The sequence below is a fragment of the Pristiophorus japonicus genome (genome assembly GCF_044704955.1).
Source record: "Pristiophorus japonicus isolate sPriJap1 chromosome 24 unlocalized genomic scaffold, sPriJap1.hap1 SUPER_24_unloc_1, whole genome shotgun sequence".
Classification (NCBI taxonomy): Eukaryota; Metazoa; Chordata; class Chondrichthyes; family Pristiophoridae; genus Pristiophorus; species Pristiophorus japonicus.
In genome coordinates, this window is record NW_027250648.1 from 2,148,460 (window position 1) to 2,168,369 (window position 19,910).

Here is a 19,910-nt window from a genome sequence, read left to right on the forward strand (position 1 = left end):
TAACCACTCGCTGAGCAAAATAGATTTTTCTTACTTCGCCTTTGGTTCTTTTGCCAGTCACCTTAAATCCGTCTCCTCTGGTTCTCGACCCCTCCCCCAATGGGAACAGTTTCTCTCTATCGACTCTGTCCAGACCCCTCCTGATTTTGAACACCTCGATCAATTCTCCTCTCAACCTTCTCTGCTCCAAGGAGAACAACACCAGCTTCTCCAGTCAATCCACGGAACTGAAGTCCCTCATCTCGTGAATCATTCTTGTAAACCTTTTCTGCACCCTCTCTAAGGCCTTCACATCCTAATGTGCGGTGCCCAGAATTGGACACAATACTCCAGTTGAGACCGAACCAGTGTTTTACAAAGGTTCATCATAACCTCATTGCCTTTTGTACTCTATGATGCCCAGGATCCTGTAAGCTTTTTTAACTGTTTTCTCAACCTGTCCTGCCACCTTCAACGATTGGTGCACATATACCCACAGGTCTCACTGTTCATGCAGCCCATTAGTTCATATTGCCTCTCGTTCATTTAATCATGCTTCTCCAATTTTATTTCTTAACTCAGATTCACGGCCTCATTTTATTTCTTCATCCGGGCCTCTCAACTTCATCTGGCAGCGTAATGTTGGCGAGTGGTGATTGATTGCCCTGGGAACGATCAGGAAGAGAGCTCAGAGGCCGGAGGGCCAAGGGAGCAGCGTGTTCTGCAACCAATCGCAGTGCTTGAGGGGTGGATCCTGAGTCGGCCTGTCAGGTGAGTGTGTGAACCTGTTAAACAATTTATTCTTTAAAAGTTAAATCGAGATTTCTTTTGTCAACAAAATAGTTTAACATTTGTCAGTATTTTATTTCCCTGGAGTTCCTATTATGAGTTTCAGACACTTCAGTGCCAAGTGGACCAGGTGTTTAAAGGTCATTCATTTCCTTCTTTCCATGTCGCTGTTAGTTAAAGGTACAGAGATTGATTTCCCCTCATTATGCATTCGTAGTCGTTAAAGTAACATCCTTCCTGTTGGTAGTGAGTCATGTTCTGTGCTGGGCGAGACGGCTGGTGGCAACAGCCTTTAAAATACTCAATCCTCTGGTTCAAATCTCTCCCTATCTCTGTAACCTCCTCCAGCCCACCAACCCTCCTTAATAGTTTGTTTTCTTTGGAACAGAGGAGGCTGAGGGGAGACCTTAATGAGGTGTATAAAATTATGAACGGCCTAGATAGAGTGGATAGGAAGGACCTATTTCCCTTCGCAGAGGGGTCAGCAACCAGCAGAACTTTTTAACCAGCACGTAACAAGCCCAACAAGAGAGGGGGAAGTTCTGGACTTAGTATTAGGGACTGAAGCTGGGCAAGTGGGAGGGGTATCAGTGGGACAGCATGTTGGTGCTTGTGATCATAATTCAGTTAGATTTAGGGTAGTTGTGGAAAAGGACAAAGATAGACCAGGAATAAAAGTTCTCAATTGGGAAAAGCCAATTTTACTAAGCTGAGATGTGATTTAGCCAAAGTGGACTGGAAACAACTACTTGAAATGGTGAGAGATTGGGAAATGTTGGTGTTCAGAGGGACTCCGGTGTCCTTGTACAGGAATCACTGAAAGTTAATATGCAGGTACAGCAAGCAATGAAGAAAGCAAATGGTATGTCGGTCTTTATTACAAGGGGATTTGAGGATAAGAGTAAAGTGCAATTATATCGGGCCCTGGTGAGACAGCAGCTGAGTATTGTGTACAGTTTCAGCTGCTCAGCTAAGGAAGGATGTACTTGACATTGAGGATGGCAACAAAGGTTCACCAGACTGGGCAATCCCCCCCCATCCCAGGAATTCAATGAGGAGAGATTGAGTAGACTAGTTCTATATTTTCTAGAGTTTAGAAGAATGAGAGGTGATCTCATTGAAACATACAAAATTCTTACAGGGCTTGACGGGGTAGATGCAGGGAGGATGTTTCCCCGGGCTGAGGAGTCTAGAACCCAGGGGTCACAGTCTCAAAATAAGGGGTTGGCCATTTAGGACTGAGATTAGGAGAAGCCTCTTCACTCAGAGGGTGGTGAATCTTTGGAATTCTCTATCCCAGAGAGCTGTGGAAGCTCAGTCATTGAGTATGATCAAGGCAGAGATCGCTAGATTTTTGGATATTAAGGGAATCAAGGGATATGGAAGGGTGCAGGAGAGTCGAGTTGCGGTCGATGATCAGCCATGATCTCATTGAATGGTGGAGCAGGCTCGAGGGGCTGAATGGCATAATCCTGCTCCTAATTCTTATGTTCGTATGTTGAAGGTAAATCAGTTTCAGAACAGTGGGAGGCATTCAAGGAAGCAATAATGAGGGTTCAGAGAAAGTATGTTACCTTAAAGAAAAATGGTGGGACTAATAAATCTAGAGCCCCCTGGATGTCAACATAAGAAATAGGAGCAGGGGTAGGCCATAAGGTCCCTCGAGCCTGCTCCACCATTCAATAAGATCATGGCTGATCATCGACCTCCATTCCACTTTCCCGCCTGATCTCCATATCCCTTGATTCACCTCAAGTCCAAAAATCTATCTATCTCAACCTTGAATAGACTGAGCATCCACAGCCTTCTGGGGGAGAGAATTCCAAAGATTCACAACCCTCTGAGTGAAGAAATTCCTCCTCATCTCTGTCTTAAATAGCCTACCCCTTATCCTGAAACAGTACCCCCTTGTTCGAGACACTCCAGGCAGGGGAATCAACCTCTCAGCATCTAGCCTGTCAGTCCCCTTCAGCACCTTGTATGTTTCAATGAGATTACACATCATTATTCTAAACTCGAGAGTGTATCGGCCCATTCTACACAATCTCTCATCATAAGACAGCTCTCTCATCCCAGGAATCAATCGAGTGAACCTTTGTTCACCGTCTCCAAGCCAAGTATTTCCTTCCTTAGATAAGGAGACCAAAACTGTGCACAGTACTCCAGGTGTGGTCTCACCAAGGCCCTGTACAATTGTAGCAAGACTTCCTTACTCTTATACTCCAACCCCCTTGCAATAAAGCACAACATACCATTTGCCTTCCTTATTGCTTGCGTACCTGCTCGCTCACTTTCTGTGTATGTAGGCACTCTGTTAATGACTCCACGAGGCAGGGGTATAGCACTTAAACTGTGAATAATTTAGTCCTATATTGCAGCTCCTGGAGCGAGGACACCAAGAGGTGAGCTCCCTTTTATACTAGGTTACCTGCAGTGTACAGGTGACCCTTAGGTCTCCAGCAGCAGCACCCTCTGGTGTCCAGGTAAGGTATATACAGGGTGAAGGGACGTTCAGTGTTACAGAACATCATAACATTGTAGGCATGCATACATAACACTCACTTTCTGTGTTTCTTGCACGAGGACACCCAAATCTCTCTGAACACCAACATTTAAAAGTTTCTCACCATTTAAAAGATATTCTGTTTTTCTATTGTTCCTACCAAAGTGAATAACCTCACATTTCCCTACATTATACTCCATCTGCCACCTTACTGCCCACTCACATAGTCTATCTATATATCTTGTGTTCTCACAGCTTACTGTCCCACCTAGTTTTGTATCATCAGCAAAGTTGGATACATTACACTCGGTCAATTCGTCTCGGTCATTAATCATAAAATCATCAAAATTTACAGCATGGAAGGAGGCCATTTCAGCCCACCGTGTCCGTGCCGACCGACACAGAGCTATCCAGCCTAATCCCACTCTCCAGCTCTTGGTCCGTAGCCCAGTAGGTGACGGCACTAAATGCACATCCAAGTATTTTTTAAATGTGGTGAGAGTTTCTGCCTCTACCATCCTTCAGGCAGTGAGTTCCAGACCCCCACCATCTTCTGGGTGAAGAAATTTCCCTTTGTATCTCCTCCAAACCAATTACTTTAAATCTATGCCCCCTGGTTGTTGACCCCTCTGCCAATGGAAACAGGTCCTTCCTATCCACTCTATCCAGGCCCATCATAATTTTATACATTTCAATCAGGTCTCCCCTCAGCCTCCTCTGTTGAAAGAAAACAGACCCAGCATCTCCAATCTTTCGTCATAGCCAAAATTCTCCAGTCCAGGCAACATTCTTGTAAATCTCCTCTGCACCCTTTCCAGTACAATCACATCTTTCCTGTAATATGGTGACCAGAACTGCACACAGTATTCCAGCTGCGGCCTAACCAGTTCAAGCATAACGTCCTAGCTCTTGTATTCCATGCCTCGACGACTAAAGGCAAGTATTCCATCTGCCTTCTTAACCACCTTATCTACCTGGCCTGCCACCTTCAGGGATCTGTGGACCTGCACTCCAAAGTCCCTTTGTTCCTCTACTCTTTTCAGTGTTGTACCACTTAATGTATATTCCTTTGCCTGGTTAAACCTCCCCAAATGCATTACCTCACACTTATCCGGATTGAATTCCATTTGCCACTGTTCTGCCCCCCTGACCAGTACACTGATATCTTCCTGCAGTCCGCAGCTTTCTTCTTAATTCTCAATCACACAACCTATTTTAGTGTCACCTGGAAACTTCTTAATTATATCCCCAACATTGAGATATACCACAAAAAACAAGGGACCCAGCACTGAGCCCTGCGGAACCCCACTGGAAACAGCCTTCCAGTCACAAAAACACCCATCAACCATTACCCTTTGCTTCCAGCTTGAGCCAATTTTGGATCCAACTTGCCACTTTGCCCTGGATCCCATGGGCTTTTACTTTTGTGACCTTTCTGCCATGTGGGACCTTATGAAAAGCTTTGCTAAAATCCATATACACTACATCATACGCACTACCCTCATCGACCCTCAAGGTTACCTCCTCTCAAAATTCAATCAAGTTAGTCAGACACGACCTTCCCTTAACAAATCCATGCTGACTGTCCTTGATTAATCCATGTCTTTCCAAATGAAGATTTATCCTGTCCCTCAGGAATTTTTCCAATTATTTTCCCACCACAGGTTCCGGGGTGATGTCAGGAACCATTTCCTCACACAAATGGTGAGAATCTGTTTCTCTTGGCTCGAGAGTCTAGAACTAAGGGTTATAGTCTCAGGATAGGGTGTTGGCCATTCAGGACTGAGCTGATGAGAAATTTCTGCACTCAGAGGGTCGAGAATCTTTAGAATTCTCTACCCCAGAGGACTGTGGATGCTGAGTCGTTGAGTATATTCAGGGCTGAGATAGAATGCTGTTTGGACACTAAAGGAATCAAGGGATACGGGGATAGTGCGGGAAAGTGGAGCTGAAGTACAAGATCATCCTGGATCTTATTGAATGGTGCAGCAGGCTCGAGGGGCCGTATGGCCTACTCCTGCTCCTATTTCTTATGTTCTTTAAGGTTGTGGAAATCTGGAACTCTGTTCTCCATAAAACTGAGGCTGGGGGGCCAATTGAAAATTCCAAAACTGATTGATAGATTCTTCTTGGGCAAGGGTATTAAGGTAGATGGAGTTAAAATACAGATCAGCCACGATCTAATTGAATTGCGGAACTATGACTCAGTCACACTGGCTGGTGCCTGTAAGAGATTCCGTAACCCCTCACCAACAGTTCTTGACTTCAGGATTTATAAGAACAAGGGTTTTGGCTCAACCATAAACTTGTACGTTTATTGAACTTGCGTTATTCCCCAGTACACAGCCTCCCTGAGATTCAACCGGGATAACACAGAACCCACAATACAAAACCCCTACACGAGGTTACCTGAAACCTAACAGGAAATATCACAGTTTACATTCGACTGCGATTACAAAACTACTCTGATAAATTCCCCGACGGTTTGACTGAAACTTATAATCACCCACACAGCTGGTTGTTCCGGTGTCGATTGTAGGCCGGGACCAGGTGACCACCCTGCATCCTTCACTGCACTGCCCTCGCTCTGAAGTGGTCCTCTTTTTATGGTTCTTCATAATCACAGCATCAAACATATTTCCTGCTGTTCCCCTGTCGACTCTTCCGATGGTTAATTACCTCTTGATCATCGCTTCTCGGCCTTTTGGCTAAGATCAAGTATAGTATCTGTTCTCATCAGTTTAATATCCCCTATGGGGACATGATATTGAATTGATTTTTGGACAGGGAGCTGGATCAGGGGCATGCCCCGTCCACTCCATGCACCGACCTGGTATTGCAATATTTCCAGGAACGGTGCAGCTTCGCCTCTCGGCCTTTTGGCCTAAGATCAAACACATTGGCGCAAAGTGATCTTTGGCGTTAGAGTTGATCTGGAACGAAATTGGATAAATAAAAAAAATTTAAAAATTACCTCTTGATCATCAGTGTATTCCACCCCCTGGCCCAGACAGGGGCATGATCAGCTCTCCTGCTGTGTAGTACAATGCAAACATTCCTTGGGAACAGATCTGGCTCCACAGTTGAATGTGTGAATGTCCCCTCTTCCTTGACAGGGACCATTGAAGGTGTGCATGGCCGGCGTCTGGTGCTATTGCCTGTGTTGATTAGATCGATGGCAGGTATCCTGTATCATTGTCTCTGATCATGTCCTTCCAGTCTCTCAATGAGTCATCGTTTCACTGCAATGTTTGAATGAAACCCTTACTGTACAGCCCACCCTCTGGGTGTTTGTACAAGAGGTTTGGTTTTTATTAACCAGTCCCACCGTCTGTGGGTTTTATATTCTATTCTACAGTCCATTTTACAATTATTAATACTGTACATGCGAGGCAATTCGAATCCAGGGAGGAATTTCAATATTAAATCTAATATCCCACCAAGGTGGGCTAGTTATTTCCCTGATCTCTTCTCTTGTTTTCCTGTTGGGGAGTATAATAATGTTTTTGGGAAAGCGCCACACCCTTTACCAGTTTGTCAAATAGTAATGGTGGGATATCATGGCCAAAATGGGATATATATTCTTGGGGGTTGGGTAAAGTGTCACTCACTGAGAGATTTACTGAGGTACAATCCAAGATAGGGATTTTCCTTTCCTGTGCCACTTGAACCTCTATCTAGGGTTGAAAACAAAATGTCGAGTCATAAACTGGGCCCCAGGTATTGTGTACCCTATACTGGTTCACACTGATGATGACACAGGAAGGTTCCGTTACCCTCACATGCAACCTGGAGCGGGACATGGCTCTGTGCATCACTCCGTAGTAAAGTAGATCGGTTGTGTACTTTCAGATTCAAAACCACATACCAGTTGGTCGAACACATTCAGGTGATGTGGACACAACACCACATGTGCACCCCTTTCCTGACATCCCTTCAGATCAATGCTGGTCATGGAGTTCCCCCACTGAGCCACATACGGAGGGGCCCCAGGATGCCGCACATATACCCCATTTCGAATGATACCAATATTTTCCACCCGGTATACTGGCACTGGCCGTTGTGACTGACCCATCACTGGCATCCTGAGAACGATCCCCATTCTAGTTTGGTTGTACTGATCAGCCGATTGGGACTGTGTATGTTTCGGAGGCCAACCGTAGCTGGCACGCGTTTGAGATTGTCATAAGTGCTCATGGCTTTTAGGTGTCTGTTGTCAATCCATGATGGTACGTGACCTTGTTCCAAATCCTCTAAATGACTACGTCCCTCGTTTAATAACCAAGCACCGCACATAACACACACACCATTTTGGGCGTCTCGGTCCGACGCGTTCCGATCCTCCTTTATTAAATTGTTTATAGTCTGGGCGCAAGTTTCCAGCTCAGCTATCAATTCTTCTGGTGAATGGTCATTATTTGATCTTCCTGTAATTCCCCTCTCTCAGTCTCACTCCCCTCCCCCAGTATTCTCCAGCTGATCCCGTAAGGTATTGACCTGCATTTGCTGCGGGGCATCATCCATACTACTGACTAGTGACGTTCCTGTATTAAACACCGTAGTCGCTTCATTGATCAGTCTCCTCCTCCGTCTCCCCAAACCGGTGTGACTGTTGTCAGCTCGTTTATAGAAATCCTTCCGACTTTCGTCCCCATAATTCAGTTTATAGAATTGTCGGAACATTTCCTTTAACAGTTTCTCAGACAAATTTTCCATTCCTGCTGGGCACCATCGGGGCAGCTATACCTCTGTTAACTTCAGGATGACGGATGTTACCTCATAGTGCATGTCCTGGTACAACACCTTCCCTGTTGGAATCAGCACCAACCGATTCCTGGGTCCGGGTGTCGATATGGGGCACTTAACCTCTATATCCTGGTTTTGGGGCTGCTGGTAGGGGCTTCCTTTTATGTGCTACGAGCTCTATAGCATTGACCGTGTTTGGAAGATCTGGGACCACCCAAGAGTCTAAACTCTGAGTCAAGCCCATTCCAGACCCAGAGTCTTGCCATTGTTGTTTAAAAGCGATAGACACTCCCTTCTGGCATGTTTGTTCCGACCCTCCCACACACACACAAACCCCTTGCTCCTCCTTCCACCACTTGTCCCAACACAATTTCACTGCCCCCTTAGTCCCCATAATCCATCTGTGCGAGTCGTTGCCCAATCTTTCCCAATCCGTGGATTCATCACCCCCAGCCTCGTCTGTCTTCCGTGGCCACCACCACCATCCCACAGCGATGCTTCCCCAGCATTCTAGGCACACTCGCCCTCCCTCGCTCCCCTGGACCTTGCTGGCTGCGATATTTCATCCTGGGTCCTCACTTCCACTTGCTTCTGCAAGAAAAAACACAGAAGGAAAAATAGCACCACTCTGAGAGGTCTTCCCTCCACAGCTCAAACTTACTTTTCTCTTCCCGAATGCTTGAGCAGCAACTCCTATCTATTTAGCTCGGAATTTTATTTTCACAAAAACCTCTGTCCAGCCTTTGTGATTTAACAATACAAAAGGTATCTGCAATGTGTTTGCAGCAAGTTCTTTATCTTCCCTCTCGAACAATCTGTCGTAGAAAATAATACGTGACTCCAAATCATTCATTCCAAGCATTTTTTTTAAAGTCTTTAAGTTCAATTTTGTCACCATGCTGTGGCATTCAAGATCCGTTACTGCAGATAAGAAGTTGAACATTACTGGAGTTCTTCTCTTTTGTTCCAGCAACGTTCAAGGTCGTTAACACCTTGAAGTCATTTCCATATTAATCGGTAATCTTGCACCATCATCATCATAGGCAGTCCTTCGAAACGAGGATGACTTGCTTCCACGCCGAAAAGGGATGAATTCACAAGTGTTTCAATGAAGGACCCAATATTCCGGATCCCAAACTACATATTGAAGGGTGGAAGATGCCTTTGTGTGGATTTTTTTAACGTGTGGTGGCCGTCACACACCAGCCACCACACGGGCTTGACAAAGCTTGGTCTTGGTCCAGTGGCAAGGATTAACCAAGACGACTGGAGAGCAGCTCTACTGCACAGACCGAGTGCGCACACATATCGCAGTGTGGGCTGGTCCGTGCTGCCCCTCGCCTCTTTCAGCCTCAAACTTGTGCCTCTCCCAGGCCCTGAACACATCCCTCGATGAACTCTCGCTGCTCCTTCACTCCGACCTCGCCACTCCTGCTGTACCTGCCCACACTGCAGTCAGCTGTCGTCCTCCTGCAGCAGCACGCGCTGCTCCCTGTAATGGCCCTTTCCTGCTGATGGTCTTGCCGGCCGGGACTGCGCCAATTTCCTTGCCGGACCGACGCATGCTGCTCCCTGTAATGGTCCCGGCCTGATGATGGTCTTGCCGGCCGGGACCATGCTGATTTCTGGACTGGACCGCCGCACACTGCTCCATCAGCACTACTGCAAAAACATCCATTGTGCCTTTCCTGCCATCCCAATGGGTTAATTTATCTGATCCCTTTCTGTCACTGGGAAACACCCACTCAAATTCAAAACTGTAAAATTTTAAAAATGCCTAAAATACTTACAATGCAAAAGGTGTTGCATATCGCATTAAAGAGTTCACAGCTGCTTGTGCAGAGAGTTAACTTCCTTTTTTTTGCATCATAAAAGGTGTCAGACACAGACCGTTACTCATTAAAATCATTCTGTAAAGCATTCCACACATAGCAATAGCATCACTCCTTTTTCTCCCCTGGTCACAGATTCTTGAAATTGTTCAGAAATGTTTTATTTTTAAATACCAAATGTTATTTGATTGCCTCATGTCCAGAACTAAAGGTTTCTCTCTCAATTAATTCAAACCAATCTCAAATAACCAATGCCAGTTTAAAAAAACTACAGACACAAGAAGACAAATATAAATCCTCATGCCTTTTTATAAAAGAAACTTTTACATTCACCCTGAAACATCAAAGAAAACACTTGTTTTTATACAGACAGGCTTTAACACACAGTACATTCCATGACTTTTCAAACAGCCACAGAAGCAAATTCTGTCTTATTTCTCTCGGCACAAAAGGTAGAAGCTTAAATGTCGGTTTCTCCACTGTAGACTCATAGAAAGGCTTCTCTATTTTATTGGTCTTTTAAACAATCAGCTTACGACAGGACACACAATGCTTCTCTGAACCATGGATTTACATTGCTAGGCTTTGAACTTCCATTTGGATCCCGCAGTGTCCTTCTGCCCACCTTGATTTAGCTTTTTCTGCAGCTTTCAAATTTCTAAAACTGCTGTTACAGCTACTGAGGAGGATTTGCTTAAAGTCTACATCCTCCAACTCTGGGTGACCCCTCCTAAAATCCGCCCAGCATCTATTAACATCCAGCGGACCATCCGTGGAGTTAATGGGGCCTATATCCCGGCTCAATGCTGCCAATTCGTCCTCATCATAGTTATCGATCGGTCTCAGTGTCCTGGTGCTTCGGGAGCCGGCTGACCCTCACTATACTGGGTCCCATCATCGGGCTCTTCTCTGTCCTCATCCCAGTCTACCCCAACTTCCCCCGGTGTCATAAGACAAGCCATACACCTGGCCCCAGAAAATGCTCGGGTCAGCTTACGAATTTTCTCATTAGAGGGCCCGTGATCGGCCTCTTCATGTACCAGATTTTTAGCTACCCTGTATGCCACTTTGATATTCTTCAACTGTCCCTCAGCCTTGTCAGCTCTCTCTAAGATCCTGGCACTTTCCTCACGCTGAACCTGATACTGCTTTTTACTTTCGGTGACCTGATACTGCCAGTACTCTATCGCATTTCTAGAAGTTTTCTCCTGCACTTTCCTCTCCTGCCTTTCATTAGTTAAATCTCCCGTCAGCCGGTTCATTACGGCCTCTCTGTCTCCTGCCCTGCTTTCTGATTTCCTTTTCTCTTCTAACTGTTTAATTCTCTCTGCAAGAATTTGATTTTGTTTCTGCATTCACTGCAACCAAATCACCTTTTCTTTCGACTTCTGATGTTCGCTACTATTGCCTCTTTCTGCGGACTGTCAGAGTGCATCATTTCCAGGACCCAGTGCTCGGAAATGTTTACCTTACCAAACACATACGAGGATATCCTATTGACAGTTTCTTGCCCTTGACCCTGTCCATAATTTTTAGAAGTGCTTTTGTGATCGCCAAGATCTAAGAGATTCCGTAACTACCCACCAACAGTTCTTGACTTCAGAATTTATAAGAACAAAATACACTCGGCTTAGGGTTTTGGCTCAACCTTAAACTTGTACGTTTATTAAACTTGAGCATGGATTTGTGAAAGGGAAATCATGCTCGACAAATCTTCTGGAATTTTTTGAGGATGTTTCCAGTAGAGTGGACAAGGGAGAACCAGTTGATGTGCTGTATTTGGACTTTCAGAAGGCTTTCGACAAGGTCCCACACAAGAGAGTAATGTGCAAAGTTAAAGCACATGGGATTGGGGGTAGTGTGCTGACGTGGATTGAGAACTGGTTGGCAGACAGGAAGCAAAGAGTAGGAATAAATGGATACTTTTCAGAATGGCAGGCAGTGACTAGTGGGGTACCGCAAGGTTCTGTGCTGGGGCCCTAGCTGTTTACATTGTACATTAATGATTTAGACAAGGGGATTAAATGTAGTATCTCCAAATTTGCAGATGACACTAAGTTGGATGGCAATGTGAGCTGCGAGGAGGATGCTATGAGGCTGTAGAGTGACTTGGATAGGTTAGGTGAGTGGGCAAACGCATGGCAGATGAAGTATAATGTGGATAAATGTGAGGTTATCCACTTTGGTGGTAAAAACAGAGAGACAGACTATTATCTGAATAGTGACAGATTAGGAAAAGGGGAGGTGCAACGAGACCTGGGTGTCATGGTACATCAGTCATTGAAGGTTGGCTTGCAGGTACAGCAGGCGGTTAAGAAAGCAAATGGCATGTTGGCCTTCATAGCGAGGGGATTTGAGTACAGGGGCAGGGAGGTGTTACTACAGTTGTACAGGGCCTTGGTGAGGCCACACCTGGAGTATTGTGTACAGTTTTGGTCTCCTAATCTGAGGAAGGACATTCTTGCTATTGAGGGAGTGCAGCGAAGGTTCACCAGACTGATTCCCGGAATGGCGGGACTGGCATATCAAGAAAGACTGGATCAACTGGGCTTGTATTCACTGGAGTTCAGAAGAATGAGAGGGGATCTCATAGAAACGTTTAAAATTCTGACGGGTTTAGACAGATTAGATGCAGGATGAGTGTTCCCAATGTTGGGGAAGTCCAGAACCAGGGGTCACAGTCTAAGTATAAGGGGTAAGCCATTTAGGACCAAGATGAGGAGAACCTTCTTCACCCAGAGAGTGGTGAACCTGTGGAATTCTCTACCACAGAAAGTTGTTGAGGTCAATTCACTAAATATATTCAAAAAGGAGTTAGATGTTGTCCTTACTACTAGGGGGATCAAGGGGTATGGCGAGAAAGCAGGAATGGGGTACTGAAGTTGCATGTTCAGCCATGAACTCATTTGAATGGTGGTGCAGGCTCGAAGGGCCGAATGGCCTACTCCTGCACCTATTTTCTATGTTTCCATGTTATTCCCCAGTACACAACCTCCCTGAAATTCGACCGGAATAACACAGAACCCACAATACAAAACCCCTACACGAGGTTACCTGAAACCTAACGGGAAATATCACAATTTAAAACCCTTCTGCGATTACAAAACTACTCGGACAAATTTCCCTACGATTTGACTGAAACTTATAATCACCCACACAGCTGGTTGTTCCAGTGTGGATTGTAGGCCGGGACCAGGTGACCACCCTGCATCCTTCACTGCACTGCCCTCGCTCCGAAGTGATCTGCCTTTTATGGGGCTTCGTAATCACAGCATCAAACATATTTCCTGCTGTTCCCCTGTCGACTCTTCATAAAAACATAAGAAATAGGAGCAGGAGTAGGCCATTTGGCCCCTCGAGCCTCCTCCGCCATTCAATAAGATCTTGGCTGATCTGATCATGGACTCAGCTCCCCATCATCATCATCATAGGCAGTCAATCGAAATGAGGATGACTTGCTTGCACGCCGAAAAAGGATGAGTTCAGGTGCTTCAATGAAGGACCTAATATTCCAGGTCCTGTACTACATCCTGAAGGGTAGAAGATGCCTGTGTGTGTGTTTTTTTTTTAATGTGGGGTGGCCGTTGCACACCAGCCACCACACGGGCTTGCCAGAGCTTGATCTTGGTCCAGTGGCAAGGATTAACCAAGACGAATGGAGACCTGCTCTGCTGCACGGACCGAGTGCGAACACATATCGCAGTGTGGGCTGGCCTGTGCTGCCCCATGCCCTGAACTCACGCCTCCCCTGGGCCCCGATCACGTCCCTCTACAATCCCCTTCCCTGCCTGCGCCCCATAACCCTTTACTCCCTTATCGCTCAAAAATCTATCTCCGCCTTAAATATATTCAATGACCCAGCCTCCACAGCTCTCTGGGACAGAGAATTCCACAGATTTACAACCGTCAGAGAAGAAATTCCTCCTCATCTCAGTTTTAAATGGATGGCCCCTTATTCTCAGACTATGTCCCCTAGTTTTAGTTTCCCCAATGAGTGGAATTATCCTCTCTGTATCCACCTTGTCGAGTCCCCTCATTATCTTAATAGTTTCAAGGAGATCACCTCTCATTCTTCTGAACTCCACTAAGTATAGGCCCAACCTACTCAACCTATCTTCATGAGTCAACTCCTCATCTCCTGAATCAACCGAGTGAACCTTCTCTGAATAGCCTCCAATGCAAGTATATCCTTGCTTAAATACGGAGACAAAAATGTACGCAGTACTCCAGGTGTGGCCTTACCAATACCCTGTACATTTGTAGCAGGACTTCTCTTCTGATGGTTAATTACCTCTTGATCATCAGTGTATTCCACCCCCTGGCCCAGACAGGGGCATGATCAGCTCTCCTGCTGTGTAGTACAATGCAAACATTCCTTGGGAACAGATCTGGCTCCACAGTTGAATGTGTGAATGTCCCTCTTCCTTCTTGACAGGGACCATTGAAGGTGTGCCTGGCCGGCATTTGGTGCTATTGCCTGCATTGATTAGATCGATGGCAGGTATCCTGTATCATTGTCTCTGATGATGTCGTTCCAGTCTCTCAATGAGTCATCGTTTTGCTGCAATGTTTGAATGAAGCCATTACTATATAGCCCACCCTCTGGGTGTTTGTACTGAGGTTTGGTTTTTATTAACCAGTCCCACCGTCCGTGGGTTTTCTATTCCATTCTACAGTCCATTTTACAGTTTGGGAGGGGGGGGGGGGGGGCGGGTGGCGGGGTGGGGAACAGATCCTACATGCCTTTACCCACTGAGCCATTGGGAGGAGAGTCCAGTGACCCTGCACGTGTGAGTCATCAGGTGAGAACAGTAGAATAGCCTGTCGACACTCACTGTCGAGGTTCACACATGGAGATTGGGCACATGGGTCACATATTGGAGAGAAACTGGTGAGTGTAGAACTGAACCCAGCCAGAGTCAGCACCTTCAGGGGAGGAGAGGGAGGGGAACCAGTGAGTGTAGAACTGAAGCCAGCATAGGATATTAAGGGGATCAAGGGATTGGGGGATAGTGCAGGAAGATGGAGTTGCGATAGAAAATCAGCCGTGATCTTATTGAATGGCGGAGCAGGCTCGAGGGACCGAATGACCTCCTCCTGCTCCTAGTTCTTGTGTATGTTCTTGTGTTCATTCACGACTGGATGTGGCGGGACTGCAGAGCTTTGATCTGATTCATTGATTGTGGGATTGCTTAGCCTTGTTTATACCATGCTGCTTCCATTGCTCAGTATGCATGTAGTCCTGTGTTGCAGCTTCCCCAGACTGGTACCTCATTTTTAGGTACACCTGGTGCTGCTCCTGGCATGCTCTTCTGCACTCCTAATTGAACCAGGATTGATATAAGTGTTCGAGTGAGGGATATGCCAGGCCATGACGTTACAGATTGTGGTGGAATACAATTCTGCTGCTGCTGATGGCCCACAGCACCTTATGGATGCCCAGTTTTGAGCTGCTAGATCTGTTCTGAATCTATCCTGTTTAGCACGGTGATAGTGCCACACAACACATTTGAGAGTGTGTTCGGTGTGACTTTGTCTCCACAATGACTGTGTGCGGTGGTCACTGCTACCAATGCTGTCATAGACAGATGTATTTCCATGTGGGACAGGCTCGATACACCAGATGGTCTTTACCTGTCCGTCATTGTTGGTATCTGCGACAGGTAGATTGGTGAGGACAAGGTCAAGTAGGTTTTTTCCTCGTGTTGGTTCTCTCACCATTTGCTGCAGGCCCAGTCTGGCAGATATGTCCTTCAGGACTCGGCCAGCTCAGTCATTAGTGGAACTACCGAGCCACTCTTGGTGATGGACATTGAAGTTCCCCACCCAGAGTACATTCTGTGCCCTTGCAAACCCTCAGTGCTTCTTCGAAGCTTAAACCAGTGTGAATAATAGAATAGATTACATTATAATGTGAGATGTTTATACCTATAATTGTGAAACTAAGAATTAACAGCAGGCAGGGGAGTTTAGGAATAATGAGAAAATTACTGAAGAAAAGTAACTGCTGGGAACCAGGGAAAGTGTCCTTGTAAATCACAGATTAGAGAAGTTCCAGCTGTCTTTTCCTCGCTTCCTGCCCAAACCCAGCAGAGAAGACAAAGAAGAGTCCGGTGCCAGAGGTGGATTAGTGCAGGGTATAAAAGTGAGGGGAGACTAATGTAAGGGGGCAGTGGGGACTGGAGACACCGGAGATCAAGCTCAGGGCGCCCGAGGTTCCATCCAGCGGGCTGACCTGGTGTCAGTTACTGTGGACACGCGGGACTTGCATGTTTACTCTGATTGATGGATCAGTATAAGATACGGCAGTCGACTGAGAAACTGCTCATCTTATATTTCTTATTAAGGTATTAAAGTTACTGACACTGGACTCTTGAACTTGCTAATTAATAAGACAAGGCATTAGCGAGAATCTTACACTCCAAAATCTCTCTACCCCTCCACTCCCTGTAAAATGTTACCATTTAATGTACATTTCCTCCCAAAATGTATCGCATCAGATTTCTCTGCACTAAATTTAATCTGACATCTACCTGTCTCATTTACAAACCTGTGCATTCAGACTGAACTCACTTACAGTCCTCTTCACAGTTCCCCATGCTCCCCATTTTTGGCGTTCCTTGGAGATTTTGATCGTGTGCCCCATATACCCAAGCCCAGATCATTTCTCTATATTGAGCAGAGCAACGGTCCCAACACTGACCCTGGGGACACCACTGTTTACATCCCTCCAGTCTGAAGAACCTCCATTAACCGCTACTCTCTGTTTTCTGCCCTTTACCCAACTTCCTCTCCACGCTGCCCCACTCCCTTTAACACCGTGAACCTTAATTTGATCAACAAGCCTCCTGTCCGGCACCTTATCAAAAACCTTTTGACAATCCATCTACACAACATCCCCTGCATTTCCTTTCTCACTGCACGGTGTTATTTCCTGAAATAATCCCTGCTGTCTGTCCTGAATGAATCCATTTCACTACCAAACGTTGCAATGTTTGCTCCACCTCACAGGGTTCCATCTGTTTAAAGCCACAACAGAAAGGTCCAGTTTCCTCCTGGAGTTTGAGAGAAATCAGCTTTAACAATGGGGCAGAGTTTCAGCCAATGAGGGAGATCTGGGCTCAGCCCCGCCCACTGGCTGGCACAAGCCCCGCCCCTCACACACTGGTTGGACGACCAACCGCCCGCTCGGTCCTCCAGCCCTGCCCCCGCTCTTCCTATTGGTCCGGAGCTGCCGTCAATCACCCAGGCCGGATTAATGCTCAGTCTGAGGGTCCAGAGCTGCATTTGGAAAATAAACATTAATTGAACCCATCAGTTACAACATTCAATTAATTGAAATTAATCGAAATTACTGGATAAAATATCTTCCAGAGTTCTCCAAATCCAATCCAAACGGCTTGATTTTGGTCAGCTTGTATATTGTACGTGCTGCAGGCCTGATCACCGATTTTTAAAATAATTTATTAATATTATTTATTGTCCCTCTGGCCCCAATCTCGATGGAATGACAAAATAGGATTCAGTTCCCCAATTTGGACTTAGAATTATTGGAAAAAATTCCGAGGGACAGGATAACTCTTCAGAAAGACATGGATTCGTTAATGGAAGGTCGTGTCTGACTAACCTGATTGAATTTTTTGAGGAGGTCGCACAGAGGGTCGATGACGGTGTTGTGTTTGATGTCATGTATATGGATTTTAGCAAGGCTTTTGATAAGAGCCCACATGGCAGACTGGTCATGAAAGTAATAGCTTGTGGGATACAGGGCAAAGTGACAACTTGGATCTAAAATTGCTTGAGGTAGGAAGCAAAGGTCAATGGGTGTTTGTGACTGGAAGGCTGTTTCCAGTGGGGTTCCACAGGGCTCAGTACTAGATCCCTTGCTTTTTCTGGTATACATCAGTGATTTAGACTTGAATGTAGAGGGTATGACCACGAAGTTTGCAGATGATATGAAAATTGGCCGTGTGGTTGATAATGAAGAAGAAAGCTGTAGACTGCAGGAAGGTATCAATGGACCTGTCAGGTGGCAGAACAGGGGCAAATGGAATTCAATCCACAGAAGTGTGAGGTAATGCATCTGGTGAGGGCCAACAAGAAAAGGGAATACACAATAGATGGTAGGACACTGAGAAGTGTAGAGGAACAGAGGGACCTTGAAGTGCATGTCCTCAAATCCCTGAAGGTAGCAGCACAGGTAGATAAAGAGGTTAAGAAGGCATGCGGGATACGAGACTTTTTTGCCAAGGCATAGAATACAAGAGCAGGGAGGTTATGCTTGAACTGTATAAAACACTAGTTAGACCACAGCTCGAATACTGCATGCAATTCTGGTCACCACGTTACAGGAAAGAGGGTGCAGAAGAGATTTATTTACGAGGATGTTGCCTGGACTGGAGAATTTTAGCTATGAGGAAAGATTGGATAGGCTGGGGTTGTTTTCTTTGGAACAGAGGGGGCTGAGGGGAGACCTTATTGAGGTTTATAAAATTCTGAGGGGCCAAGATGGAGTGGATAGGAGGGACATATTCCCCTTAGCAGAGGGTCAATAACTCGGGGCATAGATTTAAAGTAATTGGTAGAAACGTAGAAATTTACAGCGCAGAAGGAGGCCATTTTGGCCCATTGTATCCGCGCCGGTCGACAAAGAGCCACAAGGCCCTCGGTCAGCAGCCCTGAAGGTTACATATAAACCTATGAACAATGGCGGAAAGGTAAAGAGCACCTGGGCCAACCAGTCCACCCACACAACTGCGACACCCCTTGCACCGAAACATTCTACACTCCACCCCAACCGGGGCCATGTGATCTCCTGGGAGAGACAAAAACCTGATTAAAGTCCCAGGCCAATTGGGGAAAATAAAATCTGGGAAAATTCCATCTAGGCGATCGAAATTGGTCCCGGAGATCACCCTGGCCGTATTCGATTCCCTGCAGTACTTACGGTTGTATCTGCGCCAGCCAACATGAGGTTATCCAGTCCAATCCCACTTACCAGCTCGAGGTCCATAACTCTGCAGGTTACGGCACTTCAAGTGCCCATCCAAACACCTTTTAAATGTGGTGAGGGTTTCTGCATCCACCACCCTTCCAGGCAGTGAGTTCCAGACCCCCACAACCCTCTGCGTGAAAAAGCCTCCCCTCAAATCCCCTCTGAACCTTCCACCAACCACATTAAAACTATGCCTGAAACTATCATTAAGGAAGAAATAGCAGGACATCTAGATAGGAATAGTGCAATCAAGCAGACGCAGCATGGATTCATGAAAGGGAAATCATGTTTAACTAACTTACTGGAATTCTTTGAGGATATAACGAGCATGGTGGATAGAGGTGTACCGATGGATGTGGTGTATTTAGATTTCCAAAAGGTGCCACACAAAAGGTTACTGCAGAAGATAAAGGTACGCGGAGTCAGTGGAAATGTATTAGCATGGATGGAGAATTGGCTGGCGAAAGCAGAGAGTCGGGATAAATGGGTCCTTTTCCGGTTGGAAATCAGTGGTTAGTGATGTGCCACAGGGATCAGTGCTGGGACCACAACTGTTTACAATATACATAGATGACCGAGAAGAGGGGACAGAGTGTAGTGCAACAAAATTTGCAGATGACACTAAGATTATTGGGAAAGCAGGTTGTGTAGAGGACTCAGAGAGGCTGCAATGAGATTTGGATAGGTTAAGCGAATGGGCTAAGGTTTGGCAGATGGAATACAATGTCGGAAAATGTGAGGTCATCCACCTTGGGAAAAAAAACAGTAAAAGGGAATATTATTTGAATGGGGAGAAATTACAACATGCTGCGGTGCAGAGGGACCTGGGGGTCCTTGTGCATGAAACTCTTTTAGAGTCCTTGTGCATGAATCCCAAAAAAGGTTAGTTTGCAGGTGCAGCAGGTAATCAGGAAGGCGAATGGAATGTTGGCCTTCATTGCGAGAGGGATGGAGTACAAAAGCAGGGAGGTCTTGCTGCAACTGTATAAGGTATTGGTGAGGCCGCATCTGGAGTACTGCGTGCAGTTTTGGTCACCTTACTTAAGGAAGGATATACTAGCTTTGG

At 45.9% G+C, this 19,910-nt stretch overlaps 1 protein-coding gene and 1 pseudogene across 5 annotated transcripts in view; both read left to right on the forward strand.

Moving 5' to 3' along the window:
- Positions 1 to 19,910, forward strand: part of LOC139241185 (zinc finger protein 271-like) — a 101,521-nt gene that overhangs the window by 54,114 nt on the left and 27,497 nt on the right. For all 5 annotated transcript variants that reach the window (XM_070869837.1, XM_070869835.1, XM_070869838.1 and 2 more), the window contains one exon: positions 562 to 750. The gene's annotated coding sequence lies outside the window, so the exon portion shown is untranslated. The remainder of the gene's footprint in view (positions 1 to 561; positions 751 to 19,910) is intronic.
- LOC139241212 (U2 spliceosomal RNA) lies at positions 5,960 to 6,138 on the forward strand (annotated as a pseudogene).